At 37.6% G+C, this 15,168-nt stretch overlaps 1 protein-coding gene across 2 annotated transcripts in view; it reads right to left on the reverse strand.

Moving 5' to 3' along the window:
* The window catches only part of beat-Vc (beaten path Vc), a 238,310-nt gene that overhangs the window by 117,109 nt on the left and 106,033 nt on the right, over positions 1–15,168 (reverse strand). The window lies entirely within an intron of this gene.

The following is a 15,168-nucleotide window of genomic DNA, read 5'->3' on the forward strand; positions in this document are numbered from 1 at the left end:
TTAATGTCTCAATCCTTGCCTCACCTAGCGGGAGATTTTTTTCACAAGGCGATATATATTCCTGTATGTAATATGTGTTCCAAATATGAGCATAATCGGAGGCAAAAATACGATTTTTTTGAATATCTCGATCTTTGCGCCACCTGGCGGCGAATTTTTTTCCTAGATCGATTTCTATCATGCATGTATTATTTGTTCCAAATATGAGCCAAATCGGACCACAAATACATTTTTTGAAATATTTCGATCCATGCGCCACCTATCGGAGCTTTTTTCTTATTATTGCATTGCTATCGTGTTCTGAACTATATTCCAAATTTCGAGCTTTTAGCTTATCGGGAGATACTTATATTTCAATTAAAAAAGAGAAATTCTTAGTTTTCGACCCACTTTCCGAGACGCAATAGAAAAATCGTCGTGTATTAGAGACCTCGCTGATTTACTAATAATAAAAAATAAGTTTATTTCTTTTCCTGAAGTATTCGAAAAAAAGATTTTTCTTAATAAATATCTTATTGAAATAAAATTGTTAATTTTATTTCATTGTAAATGCATTCAGGTTTCCGCAATGGGCTAGCATTCATTTTCTCTTTCCTAAGAGAGGTGGCCTATGGCCATTAGTGGGACATATACAACGTGTATTTGAGTATGCTGAAAATCTCGAAGTTTATTAAAATTTAACAGAGTACAATCCGACGATTTTTACTGAATTTTGAAAAATTTGCCACGGGCCCCAGATGGTATAGTTACGCCACTGGCTAGTGCCCACCTACAGCGAGATCTTTCGTTTTCTTCTGACACAGCAACAATAGCTGCAACAATAAACTGTGCTATATGCAGATGCTGAGATTTGTTATTTTATTGTATTTATTCAATGTTTTGTAAGTCGTCTTCATTTTGGCTTTGAGCTTGTTAAAGTCACTTAACTTTACTTTGTGAAACGATTTTGTATTTATAAATGTTGTTGTTTTGCTGTTGCTGCCATTTTTTGTTGCTGCTTGATATGACAGGCGCAGGAGCATGAGTTGCGCACAAGGAGGTGGCTACTTTCGAAATAAATTAAAGTCGAATAAGAAACGGCAATAAAGTTAATTGCAAAATATTTTGTGTTAAGTAGCAGAAGGGCAGTAAAAACTGGTAAGGTTGTCTAAGTAAGGGTGCAATCGGAAATCATATATTCTTAACAGAGACCTTCTATCATAAGATTCATTTAGTTTCAGTCTCCCCGAACGTAGAGTTATAAAATGTGGGCGTGTTTATTAAACAATTTTGCCTACTTTTATTAGATATATTTCTCTTTATAAGGGAAATATTGAGTTTCTTCACTAAAAGTCAATTATGAGTCCCACAAGTTAGAGGAATGAATGGTCATATCATTTATTATTTTTATAGTCAGCTGAGCAGAGCTCAAAGTGCGATAATTCATTACCAAAGATGGATGTGAATGGAACTTGGTAGGTGGGTTGATCTTATGACGCAGAATATAAAATTTGCACAATGGGCGTGGCACCGCCCACTTTTAAAAGAAGGTAATTTAAAAGTTTTGCAAGCAGTAATTTGGAAGCTGAGTACGTAGTGTTTGGTTACACCCGAACTTAGCCTTCCTTACTTATTTATTATTCCAATTTCTCGCTCAAGTGACATTGTGGAAGTAAAATACCAATAATATAAAAATATCTTTTGCAAAAACATTGCTTAATATACGCAAAAGATCCACTTAGAACTTCGTTATAGAAAGGTGGGCGTGTGAGCTGTTGGAAATTAAGGTTGCCATGCCCCTAATTTATCTAAAAAAATTTATTAGAATTCCACATATGAAATTCGGTTTTTGTAGGTGCATAACTTACTGAATAAACACTTTTTTGGTGTTTGGGAATTTTAATACACACATATATAAAAAGTGGGCGTGGTTAACGTTCGATTTCGCTCAAATGTTTGGAAGGAAATGGCTTAACGAACTTGAGTTTTTCTCTAGATCAGTTTATATTTTGAAGACTATTTTTATCTCAATTTATTTATGCCGTATATATATATACTCTATGGGATTTGTTCAGCTGAGTATAAAAGTTCAATTTCATATTCAAGCGCGAATTTAATGGGATAAAATCGTTTTAGGTGGTATTTTCGGTTTAGAAGCTAGCGAGTTTTATGGCACATTTTAAACGTTAATCTTGGACGGATGTAGACGATGTGGGAAAGTTTAAGGAAGTTAAATAAGTAATTTTTTAAGAAACTTTTTTCACTTTCTGTGCTGGGTCTGTCCGCTGTCTAGTTGCTTAAATTATCTACTACGACTCTGATAAGTATAACTAATGGACACGTACATCACATAAGTCAAAACACACAACGAATTTGATTCCTTAGGTTTTATTCAACGATTTGACGACGTTTTTGTTCCCGTAATCAACCCCGTCGCAGTTATTCGATATATGGAGTCATACTTATCTGTTGGAAGGCCCTAGACAAAAAATGAAATGAACAGAAGTTTGGGAAGATGTAAAGGATAGCATGATGGGGATTGTCAGATGCTGTGGGCAGTGCACTGCAGGAACGGTTACACTTGTTTGTGCAAAGACTGGTCTTAAAGCTACTAAGAAAATCCCACACGTGGAAATCAAATTAATACGGGCACGACATGATATTATATGAGCTGGACTAATTACAATTACAATTTACATCGACAGTTGGGAAATAGGGCTGGAATGTACTCAAACTGTATGCAGTAAAGTACCGTCTTCCTGACACATGTAGTAACTTCCAGGCGGAGGTCTACGCTATAGAGGGAGCAGCCAGACTGCATCAGAACACTACGGTTTCAAACACCAACAAAACGAATTTGGTCGACAGCCAGGCATTCATATCCGTTATGACAAAGCCGGAGGTGTACCACCGCCGCTAAGTTATCTCCTGACACAAGTCGAGGAATATGAAATCAGGGCTTGTGTGGATAGGAAAGGAACAACTTCCTTAATGCTTTTGCATGTTCCAACGGTTGATTATACCAACAACCTCCCTCTGCAGAATAAGAAGGAAGAAGGGCCGATTCATCACTTTTTCCACCGATGTACAGAACTGCAAGAAAGATGACTCAGATATCTGGGTGCATGGTTTTTCAACAGTCTTGCAGAGGTAAGAAAAGGGCATATTTAGGCCATATTTAAGTTCATCAGGAAAAACAAACGGTTCGTTTAGGACTAACGAAAAGTAATTTGGTTAGAGGAATGGACAAAAAATACTAAGAGTGAAAGTGTGGAAAATTTCCATGCACGCCCTCTTAACTTAACCTAACCTTATCAAAAAGCGATCGATTTTTTATCGGAAAGTTATTGGATATTATCGATTATTTATCAAATATATCGATTGGGTAACAAAGATTAATTGAATTTCTATTTGACAGTTAAAAATTATTTTCGGAAAAGTGATCGATACTTTATGGAAATGTTATCGATTTCTCACATTCGTAACAATTAGTGAGTTTTAATGCATCTAATTGGTTTATTAAATTACCGTATTTTATTATGATGGAAAAATTTAAAATAATTAAATATACTCTATGATATGTTAGCTATTTCGACTCTACAAATAGAAATATATATCAAGAGATCTTTGGCACCTGACGACGATCCTCTCATAAACCAAAAATTATTTGTTTCTGATTAAATGGTTTGGTGGTAGTCTGTTGTGGTCTAATTTAAGGGCTTCAGTCAACTAGAAACCATTAGCATCCTTGACCTGCACCTAACACGTCGAGCTTAACGAGTACTCACACATTAAAATTCACGAGCGCTTGGCACTCACGACCATTATTGATATAGCATATTCCTAAAATAAAATCAGTTTAGTGCTTAAAGTTCTTCGAAAGTGTTTTACATTAATTATTCTCATCTAGAAATTCCATTTTGAGCAATCAGTTCGTTGAAAGTGTTAATTACAAAAAAATTTCATTGAAAATGTAAATTAGTGCCTTATAAATCAAAGTGAGAAATCACGCCCAATAGACAGAGACTACAATAAAATACAAATTACACAATTCTTTTATAGCACGATATGCCACCACCAATTTCCGAAACAATGACGGCATCAACGTTGGATGTGGTAATTTTTTAGTAATCAAGTACAGAACTCAATCGCAAGAGAAGTCTTGACGCTGTCATAGACAAGGAAAGTGCAGATAAGCAGATGACGCCCATATGGTAAGTGACACACTCAATTACAAAATAAGGGCAAAATAATAGAAAGAAGGAGACGAGGTTGGGGAACAAATGACTAATCGGGTGTGAGTGTAACGGAAAGCAAGTAATTAAAGTCGTTGACGTCAAGGAAATAAAAAGAAGAAGAATGCCAAAAGACAGACAACTCATTGTCATGAGCTCATGCAATCAACAAACTTACATACATACATACATTTGTGTTTATCTAAAGTACCAGCACGTAACGATCTAAGTTCTTTGATAAAATAGGAATATTTGAAATTCACAAAAATAAAAATAAAAAACAAAACAAGTAAGGAAGGCTAAGTTCGGGTGTAACCGAACATAACATACTCAGTTGAGAGCTATGGAGACAAAATAAGGAAAATCAATCTGGGGTAACCCTGGAATGTGGTTGTATAACATGTGTATCAAATGAAAGGTATTAAAGAGTATTTTAAGAGAGAATAGGCCATAATTCTATGGATGAACGCCATTTAGGGATATCGCCATAAAGGTAGACCAGGGCTGACTCTAGAATTTGTTTGTACGATATGGGTATCAAATGAAAGGTGTTACTGAGCATTTTAAGAGGGAGTGGGCCTTAGGTCTATCGGTGGACGCCCTTTCGAGATGTCCCCATTAAGGTGGACCAGGGGTGATTCTATAATGTGTTTGTACGATATGGGTATCAAATGAAAGCTGTTAATGAGTATTTTGAAAAGGAGTGATCCTTAGTTCCATAGGTGGACGCCGTTTCGAGATATCGCCATAAAGGTGGACCAGGGGTGTCTCTAGAATGTGTTTGTACGATATGGGAATCAAATGAAAGGTGTTACTGAGCATTTTAAGAGGGAATGGGCATTAGGTCTATAGGTGGACGCCTTTTCGAGATATCGCCATTAGGGTGGGCCAGGGGTGACTCTAGAATGTTTGTACGGTATGGGTATCAAACGAAAGGTGTTACTGAGCATTTTAAGAGGGAGTGGGCATGAGGTCTATAGGTGGACGCCTTTTCGAGATATCGTCATTAGGGTGGGCCAGGGGTGACTCTAGAATGTGTTTGTACGATATGTGCATCAAACGAAAGGTGTTACTGAGCATTTTAAGAGGGAGTGGGCATTTGGTCTATAGGTGGACGCCCTTTCGAGATATCGCCATTAGGGTGGGCCAGGGGTGACTCTAGAATGTTTGTACGATATGGGTATCAAACGAAAGGTGTTACTGAGCATTTTAAGAGGGAGTGGGCATTAGGTCTATAGGTGGACGCCTTTTCGAGATATCGCCATTAGGGTGGGCCAGGGGTGACTCTAGAATGTGTTTGTACGATATGGGTATCAAATGAAAGGTGGTAAGGAGTATTTTAAAAGGGAGTAATCCTTAGTTCTATAGGTGGACGCCTTTTCGAGATATCGCCATAAAGGTGGACCAAGGGTGACTCTAGAATGTTTGTACGATATGGGTATCAAACGAAAGGTGTTACTGAGCATTTTAAGAGGGAGTGGGCATTAGGTCTATAGGTGGACGCCTTTTCGAGATATCGCCATTAGGGTGGGCCAGGGTGACTCTAGAATGTGTTTGTACGATATGGGTATCAAATGAAAGGTGGTAATGAGTATTTTAAAAGGGAGTAATCCTTAGTTCTATAGGTGGACGCCTTTTCGAGATGTCGCCATAAAGCTGGACCAAGGGTGACTCTAGAATGTTTGTACGGTATGGGTATCAAACGAAAGGTGTTACTGAGCATTTTAAGAGGGAGTGGGCATTAGGTCTATAGGTGGACGCCTTTTCGAGATATCGCCATTAGGGTGGGCCAGGGTGACTCTAGAATGTGTTTGTACGATATGGGTATCAAATGAAAGGTGGCAATGAGTATTTTAAAAGGGAGTAATCCTTAGTTCTATAGGTGGACGCCTTTTCGAGATATCGCCATTAGGGTAGGCCAGGTGTGACTCTAGAATGTTTGTACGATATGGGTATCAAACGAAAGGTGTTACTGAGCATTTTAAGAGGGAGTGGGCATTAGGTCTATAGGTGGACGCCTTTTCGAGATATCGCCATTAGGGTGGGACAGGGGTGACTCTAGAATGTTTGTACGATATGGATATCAAACGAAAGGTGTTACTGAGCATTTTAAGAGGGAGTGTACATTAGGTCTATAGGTGGACGCCTTTTCGAGATATCGCCATTAGGGTGGGCCAGGGGTGACTCTAGAATATTTGTAGGATATGGGTATCAAACGAAAGGTGTTACTGAGCATTTTAAGAGGGAGTGGACATTAGGTCTATAGGTGGACGCCTTTTCGAGATATCGCCATTAGGGTGGGCCAGGGTGACTCTAGAATGTGTTTGTACGATATGGGTATCAAATGAATGGTGGTAATGAGTATTTTAAAAGGGAGTAATCCTTAGTTCTATAGGTGGATGCCTTTTCGAGATATTGCCATTAGGGTGGGCCAGGGGTGACTCTAGAATGTTTGTACGATATGGGTATCAAACGAAAGGTGTTACTGAGCATTTTAAGAGGGAGTGGACACTGGGTCTATAGGTGGACGCCTTTTCGAGATATCGCCATTAGGGTGGGCCAGGGGTTACTCTAGAATGTTTGTACGATATGGGTATCAAACGAAAGGTGTTACTAGCATTTTAAGAGAGAGGGGGCATTAGTTCTATAGGTGGACGCCTTTTCGAGATATCGCCATTAGGGTGGGACAGGGGTGACTCTGGTATGTTTTTGTACGATATGGATATCAAATTAAAGGTATTAATGAGGGTTTTAAAAGCGAGTGGCCCTTAGATGTATATGTGAAGGCGTTCTCGTGATATCCACCAAAATGTGGACCAGGTGATCCAGAAAATCATCTGTCGGGTACTGCTAATTTATTTATATATGCAATACCACTAACAGTATTCCTGCCAAGATTCCAAGGGCTGTTGATTTCGCCTTGTAGAACTTTTTCATTTTCTTCTACTTAATATGGTAGGTGTCACACCCATTTTACAAAGAACTTTCCAAAGTTATATTTTGCGTCAACAAACCAATCCAGTTACCATGTTTCATCCCTTTTTTCGTATTTGGTATAGAATTATGGCATTTTTTTATTTTTCGTAATTTTCGATATCGATAAAGTGGGCGTGGTTATGGCCAGATTTCGCCCATTTTTTATACCAAGAAAAAGTGAGCTCAGGTAAGTACGTGGGCTAAGTTTAGTAAAGATATATCGGATTTTGCTCAAGTTATTGTGTTAATGGCCGAGCGGAAGGACAGACGGTGGACTGTGTATAAAAACTGGGCGTGGCTTCCACCGATTTCGCCCATTTTCACAGAGAACAGTTACCGTCATAGAATCTATGCTCCTACAAAATTTGAGAAGGATTGGTAAATTTTTGTTCGACTTATGGCAATAAAAGTATTCTAGACAAACTAAATGAAAATGGGCGGAGCCACGCCCATTTTGAAATTTTCTTTTATTTTTGTATTTTGTTGCATCATATCATTACTGGAGTTGAATTTTGACTTAATTTACTTATATACAGTAAAGATATTAAATTTTTTGTTAAAATTTGAATTTAAAAAAATTTTTTTTTAAAAAGCGGGCGTGTTCTTAATCCAATTTTGCTAATTTTTATTTAGCACATATAGAGTAATAGTAGTACCGTTCCTGCCAAATTTCATCATGATATCTTCAACGACTGCCAAATTACAGCTTGCAAAACTTTTAAATTACCTTCTTGTAAAAGTGGGCGGGGCCACGCCCATTGTCCAAAATCTTACTAATTTTCTATTCTGCGTCATAACGTCAACCCATCTACCAAGTTTCGTCGCTTTATCTGTCTTTTGTAATGAGTTATCGCACTTTTTCGGTTTTTCGAAATTTTCGATATCGAAAAAGTGGGCGTGGTTATAGTCCGATATCGTTCATTTTAAATAGCGATCTGAGATGAGCGCTCAGGAACCTACATACCAAATTTCATCAAGATACCTCAAAATTTACTCAAGTTATCGTGTTAACGGACGGACGGACGGACGGACGGACGGACGGACGGACGGACGGACGGACGGACGGACGGACATGGCTCAATCAAATTTTTTTTTGATCCTGATTATTTTGATATATGGAAGTCTATATCTATCTCGATTCCTTTATATATGTACAACCAACCGTTATCCAATCAAACTTAATATACTCTGTGAGCTCTGCTCAACTGAGTATAAAAACACAAGAATCTGAAATGAATGTGCACATAAATGAGTTTAGAATCGTGTTTACCTCAAGGATTTCTACACTGGACACAGCAGCACAATCAAACATTTAACTAAATAATTGCTGACAATGACACACAGCGGGTTCAAGGGATGGTTAGCTGGTACTCACACTAGTGCTTACTGTTGGGTTCGAGCTCAGTATTGCGAGCGATGAAGCAATTTGGTATACCAAATGGGAATTGAAAGCGAAGCGAATAAGCATAGAAACTCTACAAAAACAACACAAATAATGGCTGCATGAAATAATAGCTGTGAATCGGAAGCTAAGGAATGTTGTAGTTTGTCTGAGAGTAATAAAGTTGACACATACTTCTTCATTCGTAAGCACACAGAGCACACAATGATAACTCCACCCGCAGAAAGCATTAAAACAAAAGTTCATTAGCGTTCTGATCATTGCTGCGGAAGTATCGGAAACAACGTAAAGCAGTTGAATAAAATTTGCTGACTGTGGACAGGCGACTGCGGTCATAGCGGGTGTTGGCACCATAGTGCATGGGGAATTAAAATGAATGGAGAAGAAAAAAATTATAAAAAAGGAACCATAATAAAGGAAAAGAGATAAAACGCGCGCGAGTGTGTGGTGGGAAGGAAACTTTGCAAAAGATTTTGCATGTCACATGCAATGTTAAGCGCTTAAGCAAGAAGGAATTAGCAAATGGCATTAATAATTACCGAGCGTTTTGAGAAGTCGTTTGGCGTTGAACACATGCAACGGTAGAGCAAATAGCAATAAAAAATCACAAACAAAAAGAATGTAGGTAGCAAAAAGGTAAGAGCATAGCAGATATCGATGCTCAAATGATGCTTTCATTGCGGAAAGATAGATCAAGGTGGTCCATGTAGTGATTTCTTTCAAAGGATTAAGGTGAAAAATTTAAAACAACCAACATGCTTTCAAAAATTAATTACTAAACCGAAGATAATGGCACTGGTTTCTTTTACTGATGACCCTTGTTTTATAGTCGTGAGTACTAAGTTTTCTCAAATTACAATGTGTCAACAAAGGTTTTGAAAACTAATGTCATAAGTTAGAGCTGGCATATGCGTTGAAGTTTAATCACAACAGTGGTAAGCATGCCAGAAGTAAATAGTGCGACGAATATGAGTGACACTAAGGGATACTCAATCTCTAGTCTGATGCTAAGTAAATGAAGTGACAACAACAATAAAGCAGACTTGTATCTACGTAAACGAATCAATCATTATGTCTACACATATGTACATACACGCAGCTGAGAAGCAACGCACAACCACATGTATAAATCTGAGATACTCCCGAAAGTATACAATGAGAGAAGCTATAAAATCGTGCAATTGCAGTTACAGCTGAGAAATTTGATAGCTGATGGCCACCTAGTAGATTCTGGAAATGGAAGCGCCTAGAAGATAAGAACGAGGAAATCAGAGAGTATAAAAGGCGATACCAGTAGAGGCGCTACAATCAGTTTCGATTAAGATGCTATCTAGCGAGCAATAGCAGTATTATTTTAAAAATAGTTGGAGTATTATTGTGAAGTATTTTAATAAAGGCCATTTTGCATTATTATATTTTGGAGTTATTTATTCAACAGTTTAGTGATTCGAACTTAGCAGAAGGTTGCAAATAAGAGGATTTGCAGTAAATTCATTACAATAGCTTCAGGCTTTTTGGAGAGAGGGCTCAAAATAAAATTTTCATCTCGAAACAAAATTTTCATTGCATTATTGTTTTGTTTTTGGGTATCATCTACGCGTTACAGATGTTTCTTCGATTTTATATTGAAGTTTTATTGGTATTTGTTTCGTAACAAATCTATTTCCATTACACATGGGATAACAAATCGATAACACGCCGATAATAGAGTGAACACATTCCAAAACAAGACGGATAGTTAACCGATAGCTTTTTAATACAAAATCTATAATTTTTCGATAGGAAGTTACCGAAACTTTCGAAAGCACATCTAAAACATTTCTATGACAGCAAAAACCTTTCGATAGAAAATTGATAATTTTTCGATAAATAATCGATAACGAAATAAACTTTTCTTAGTACTTCGACAACAAATCGATAGTTTTTTTTTTATAATATATATAGCTTTTCTATAAAGATCCGGTAACTTACCAATAAAAAGTCTATTTGTCAACATTGAGCTTTGTTATTGATTAAAAATTTATATTACTTCGTTATAAAATCGATAACTCGGCCCAACCCCCTCGATAACACTCCGACAATTAATCAATATCGATATGATAACGCCATAATGTAAACCACTTCCAAACACTACACTTACGCTTACACTTACCTTACATCTACATTATGGATTCACCCAAAACCGTCGGCAAGGACATTTACACATCAAACATAGAACTTTCTACATAACAAAAACGCTATTCACACTACCTTGAGTGCCATCTTATGTAGATTTTTCGCTTTTGATATCGACTATGCTTTTCACTAACTAACCATAATAGAGCTTGGCCAAATATGCCCACGCAATGGCTTTATAGACTTTCTTTTGGTTTTTGCGTCATTTTGGCTTCGTATGGCTCTCAATAACAACCATATCTATTTCGATAGAATAATATGGAAAATTAACATAGCTGAACTAACCTGCATTATGTTTATCGATCTGCTAGTATAACGATGGCAAACGTGGTTAAACAAGTGTAGGAATCCTACAATTGGTAACAAAAAAAAAAAAAAACTTCTAATAATTAGCAAATGAGATGACGAACATATTAATACGGTTGCTGGCGACTATATCAAAGTGAGAGTCGGCAATATATCGGTAAAAAAAAAATAACAAAGTGTTGATCTCGACACATTTAGTACAAAAATTCTTCTAACACGAGTTATTTGGGAGCCGATTTACTGATTCTTGAAAGCAATCTATGCCCCAAAATCAGCAAATAATCCTGGCGCTCTGAGGGAATGCCTCTGGAGGGATGCCTAGTGAGTCTATGAGTCTGGACAGCGCCAAACACCATCTTCAACTCTCGTGAATGATACGAATCAAAACGTTTTTTGCATTAAATTTGATTGAAACTTTTTCAATAAAAGTATCATTTGAACTGAACTGCATTTATACAGCTCTTCTAATAATACATAGAGCAAAAAAATATTTGCTTGAAATTAAAGCAATACATGATTCAGACATTAAGCCAACAGCCCTTAAACTCAGACATGTAGGTACTAAAACACATAGTTGATGGAAGCAGTCAAACAAATAAGGAAATAAGCATGTGAACTGTTTCAAAATATCATTCTTTAAATTATTTAGCAATAATTGCTTACCTTAATTCTTGTTTTATACTTTATTCTCGACTCACTGAATGACAGAGAACAAGTAAACTCAGATAAAACAGCAGAGAGTTCATTGCAACTTTTTCTATTGTATCGACCAAAGTCTAGTAAGCACATTCGATCACAGGACATATGGGAATAAAAAGTGGATGAGCAAGAAAGGCGTGAGCACAAGCGCGGGTCTGTAAACTTACAAGCCATAGAACGGTTCTTGGGTATATATGTACAGTTAGGTAGCATAAATCATACCACTTTGAAAAAGGTTGAAACAGAGAAGACTTTTTATTGACCAACTAATTTAATTCTAACCAGAAGCGACACAAGCAATTATGGAGTAGACCCAATTGTGTTGCTTCGAAACTTAAACCATTCAAATTTGTGTGACCGCACAAGCCTTAAAATACGTTCATTCGGAATAAATAAGTGGTTGTTTTGAAAGTAGCATTAGCCTGTTTATTTACATATACAGATACTAGCAGACCCAAAATATGTGTCTAACCCATTTCTAAAAAAGTACCCCGTTTCGTACTCGGTCTTGAAAAGTGCCAGGTTTTGAAAGGTACTCGATTCTTAAGAAGTACCCAGCTGTATAGTGTTACCCGGCTCTGAAAAAGTACCCGGTTGAAAAAAAATAGCTAGCTCAAAAAAGTATTCGGTTCAAAAAAGTACCAGGTGCTAAAAAAAGGATCCTGTTCAAAAGAGGTTCCGCTTTTGCATTCGGCCATTTATTCTAAAAAATATGGCCTCAAAACAGCACCCTGTTTTTATACGGACCAGAAAAAGTACCCAGCTTTCAATAAGAACCCGGATCTTAAATATACACGGTTTTGAAAAGTTCCCGGTTTTAAAACGTGCCTGATATTAATAAAGTAACTAGATCCAAAAAAAAGACCTGTTAGATGTGTATAAAGTAAAATATCTCAGACGTATATTTCTTAAAAAATGTCTCTAAACTGAGGAAAATTTGAATTTAATGATTAAGAGTCTCTAATTCTTGCGTATAAAACTATAACTTGGGGAAACTTTTTTCTTATATTCTTTCAATTAAGAATATTTAAATGATTAAAGTAGACCAGAGCTACATAAGATCCATCAAACAAATATTACTAAGATCATTTGCAACTGCTACGAGGTTAGAATGACAAAGTTTCCCATATCTCCAAAGAGACAAGATTTAAGGCTCAAGATAGGGAAGCGAGACACCTTTTCAGGAAGAAAAAAGCAGAGGCAGAAAGGCGTGAGTACGAGGAGCTTGAGCTGCTAGCCACCAGGATTAACACCACAAAATTTTACCAAAAAATTCGGCGACAGACGGAAGGCTTTAAGACCGGGGCAAACTCCTTTAAGAACGAAAACGGCGACCTTGTAACTGATGTCCAGAAAATACTTACAGCGTTTTCTTTTCTGAAAATAGTACCGCTCTGCTGGTTTTTCCCAGCTCTCTCGTGAGTTTGTTTGGTCCTTTCACAAAATATTATCCACTGAAGAAGAAAAAGGGTCTAATAGCCTACAAATAGAGCCATTTTGCATAGCGGCAGGTGACCTGGTTCAAAGGTTAGAATTTGAGAGTGTAACACGAGGGCAACATTTTCTGCAGAAAAGTAAACCCCATTACATTATGGAGAGAACACTTCTCTACTCTCCTAAATGGAAACAGCGATTTACCGCACAGCGATGACGAACCCGATCCCGCAATCGATGATGATGGAATAAATGCCCCCCACCTGATTATGAAGAAGTAAAAATAGCAATAACCAGATTGAAAAACAGCAAGGCCGCGGGCGCTGATGGATTGCCTGCGGAGCTATTCAAATACGGCGGCGAGGAGTTGGTAAGGCGCATGCATCAGCTTCTTTGCAAAATATGGGCGGACGAGTACATGCCCGACGATTGCAATCTAAGTATTCTTTGACCAGTCCACAGGAAAGGGGATACTGCAAACTGCAATCGACCAGATTTTCACAATGCGCCACCTCTTGGAAAAAACTCGCGAATCGACAAAGAAAAAGAATCGACACAAAACACCTCTTCGTCGATTTTAAAGTCGGCTTCGACAGCTCGAAAAGTAACTGCCTATATGCCGCTCCACCGTCAGAGAAGAATTACTCTAGCCAATAAATGCTACTTTGGACTAGCGGCTGCACTGGCTAGACCATGTTTCGCCAATGAAAGATGACGATACGGCCAAGAAAGTGTTTCTATCGGAACCCGCCTACGGAAGCAGAGGTAGAGGGCGGTCCCCACTCCAGGACCCGGTGGAAAATGATTTAAACTCCCTTGGGGTGACCAATTGGCGCCGGTTGGCAGAGAGAAAGAGCGACTGGCGCGCCTTGTTCAACCGTTTAAAAGATTGAGCGCTAATTTAGTAAGTAAAGTAAGGCTCACGATGGGCATACTAAATCATCAGTATCGATGAACATTTTTAAATTTTCGATTAATTTTGTGAAATTTGCCTGAGGGACTAGTAACTGGATTTTCTTCTCTTGCCCCAAACATCAGATAATATTTATTCGCAAAAATGTCCAAATTTTTCACAGATATAACTATATACGTACGTATACATCACGCATTCATAAGCTTCCATTTAAATATTATCCAAAGATCTAAATATAACATTCATAAACCTGCTTGCTTCCATCCGGTGTCACTCAAGGAAGCTCATCATACACCAAAATTATCACAATGTTCATTTTAATGCGTTACGGAACTGTGATAATAATCCTAAGGCAGCGAACGCTGTGCCAAAAATTGCACAACTACATAACATACAAATACAGTCACACGTACTTATTAGAGTGAGCCGATATAATTCTTTTGTTCTTTTTTCTTTAAAGTATAGTTAAAATATTGATCGAAACATCCAAAAAGATGACCTACCTCTGTCTTTTCCGCTTCATCTATCTCCATCTTCTTCTTATTCTATCTCTTTCTCAATCTCCTTCTTCTTCTCTCTTCTCTCAATTTCTTCTCATTCTTCTGCATCCCTTATTGCCTGTCCCAGAGGATGGTATGTATTTTATTCCAGTCCCAGTCCCAGTCCCACTCCGAGTCTCAGTCCCAGTCCCACTCCGAATATCAGTCCCAATCCTAGTCCTAATTCCAGTCCCAATCCGTCTCTGGATAATATATTACTCTGTACTAAAGCACCCACCAATATCTTTCATTTGATATCCATGTTGTATAAACACTGTGAAATTCGGCTTAAAAATTGCACATGGAACAACTAAAGACTCTCCTGAATTAAAAAAAAAAACGTCATAGTATTTCTATATCGCGCTATCTCTTTGTATATTCTCATCCATATTTTCATTGTACCAAAAGAAAAAAAAATGTCTGACCCATCCTAACATGTATGTATATAAAAACTACAATATGGCCAACACAAAAGCGTGTAAGGAAACCGAACAAGTTAACTTACAGCAA

Source organism: Eurosta solidaginis, chromosome 1, assembly GCF_040869045.1.
Source record: "Eurosta solidaginis isolate ZX-2024a chromosome 1, ASM4086904v1, whole genome shotgun sequence".
Taxonomy (NCBI): Eukaryota; Metazoa; Arthropoda; class Insecta; order Diptera; family Tephritidae; genus Eurosta; species Eurosta solidaginis.